This window comes from Filicampus tigris, unplaced genomic scaffold (genome assembly GCF_054856515.1).
Source record: "Filicampus tigris isolate MCC_2025a unplaced genomic scaffold, RoL_Ftig_1.0 HiC_scaffold_35, whole genome shotgun sequence".
In the NCBI taxonomy this organism is placed as follows: domain Eukaryota; kingdom Metazoa; phylum Chordata; class Actinopteri; order Syngnathiformes; family Syngnathidae; genus Filicampus; species Filicampus tigris.
The window spans coordinates 92,501-95,000 of record NW_028233416.1 but is presented as its reverse complement, the minus strand read 5'-3'; positions in this window follow the sequence as shown (position 1 = coordinate 95,000).

Sequence of the window (2,500 nt, the reverse complement as noted above, 5' to 3'; positions counted from 1 at the left end):
CGCCGGGGTTGGCCGCGGGCCAAGCTCGCGAAGTAGCCCCGGCGCTGGAGAGCGACCCGCTGGCCGGAGGAACCGTCCGCCCGAGCGACCGGCGCGAGGCCGGTGCCGGCGGGGGCCCTCCGATGGCGGGTCATGGTTGCCGATCGGTCGGTGGGGGAATGGAGGTGCGGTGCGTGGTGAGGAGCTCCGGGCGGGGTGGGCCTTCGCCCGGCCCGCGGAGTCCGATTGAGCGCCGCCCGGGTCGGGCGGGCCCGCTCCGTTGAGCGCACGGAGGTTGAGATAGAAAATATTGCAACACGCGGAGCTCCAGGCGGGGGGGCCCTCGCCCGGCCCGCGGAGTCCGATTGAACACCCCCCAGGTCGGGCGGGCTCGCTCTGTTGAGCGCACGGAGGTTGACATAGAAAATATTGCAACACGCGGAGCTCCAGGCGGGGGGGGCCCTCGCCCGGCCCGCGGAGTCCGATTGAACACCCCCCAGGTCGGGCGGGCTCGCTCTGTTGAGCGCACGGAGGTTGAGATAGAAAATATTGCAACACGCGGAGCTCCAGGCGGGGGGGGCCCTCGCCCGGCCCGCGGAGTCCGATTGAACACCCCCCAGGTCGGGCGGGCTCGCTCTGTTGAGCGCACGGAGGTTGACATAGAAAATATTGCAACACGCGGAGCTCCAGGCGGGGGGGGCCCTCGCCCGGCCCGCGGAGTCCGATTGAACACCCCCCAGGTCGGGCGGGCTCGCTCTGTTGAGCGCACGGAGGTTGAGATAGAAAATATTGCAACACGCGGTGCTCCAGGCGGGGGGGGCCCTCGCCCGGCCCGCGGAGTCCGATTGAACACCCCCCAGGTCGGGCAGGCTCGCTCTGTTGAGCGCATGGAGGTTGACATAGAAAATAATCCAACACGCGGAGCTCCAGGCGGGGGGGCCCTCGCCCGGCCCGCGGAGTCCGATTGAACACCCCCCAGGTCGGGCAGGCTCGCTCTGTTGAGCGCATGGAGGTTGACATAGAAAATAATCCAACACGTGGAGCTCCAGGCGGGGGGGCCCTCGCCCGGCCCGCGGAGTCCGATTGAACACCCCCCAGGTCGGGCAGGCTCGCTCTGTTGAGCGCATGGAGGTTGACATAGAAAATAATCCAACACGTGGAGCTCCAGGCGGGGGGGCCCTCGCCCGGCCCGCGGAGTCCGATTGAACACCCCCCAGGTCGGGCAGGCTCGCTCTGTTGAGCGCATGGAGGTTGACATAGAAAATAATCCAACACGTGGAGCTCCAGGCGGGGGGGCCCTCGCCCGGCCCGCGGAGTCCGATTGAACACCCCCCAGGTCGGGCAGGCTCGCTCTGTTGAGCGCATGGAGGTTGACATAGAAAATAATCCAACACGTGGAGCTCCAGGCGGGGGGGCCCTCTCCCCCCCCGGTGAGTCCGCTCACAGTGCCCCTATGTCGGGCAGGCTCATTGCAATGTGCGCATGGAGGTTGACTTAGAAAATATTTGAGAGTGACATGAGCTCCAGGCAGACACCGACTCATCGCCCGTGGGGTGTCCGACGAGCCCTCACCAATCTTGGATTAATGTTTGGCGAGGCTCCCCTGATCAGCTCTGGAGGTGGCAAGTTCTGAAAAAGTGGTTTCTGAAAATGTGCCCCTTGTATTTTGTGAAACCAGGGGTAACCTAGCGAGTAGGCAAACTCATCCCCTGACTGGGGGGATCAACTTTTACCTACTACAGCGCCCCTAATGGCCAAAAGTGGTACTGCTCCCCCTGGTAGCCTAACCCATTGAAATGAATGGGAAAAATTAATTTAGGCTACCAGGGCTTTGGGCTACCAGGGCTTTGGGCTACCAGGGCTTTGGGCTACCAGGGCTTTTTGCTACCAGGGCTGTGGGCTACCAGGGCTTTGGGCTACCAGGGCTGAGGGCTACCAGGGCTATTATAGGCGGCCACCACTGCACTAGTGGCAGCCCGGGGAAGGTGCCTGTTGCTCGGATATGCTTTTACGCACGTCGGCCTCTGCGCCCTGGAGCTTTTTTATGCTACCAGGGCTATTATAGGCGGCCACCACTGCACTAGTGGCAGCCCGGGGAAGGTGCCTGTTGCTCGGATATGCTTTTACGCACGTCGGCCTCTGCGCCCTGGAGCTTTTTTATGCTACCAGGGCTATTATAGGCGGCCACCACTGCACTAGTGGCAGCCCGGGGAAGGTGCCTGTTGCTCGGATATGCTTTTACGCACGTCGGCCTCTGCGCCCTGGAGCTTTTTTATGCTACCAGGGCTATTATAGGCGGCCACCACTGCACTAGTGGCAGCCCGGGGAAGGTGCCTGTTGCTCGGATATGCTTTTACGCACGTCGGCCTCTGCGCCCTGGAGCTTTTTTATGCTACCAGGGCTATTATAGGCGGCCACCACTGCACTAGTGGCAGCCCGGGGAAGGTGCCTGTTGCTCGGATATGCTTTTACGCACGTCGGCCTCTGCGCCCTGGAGCTTTTTTATGCTACCAGGGCTATT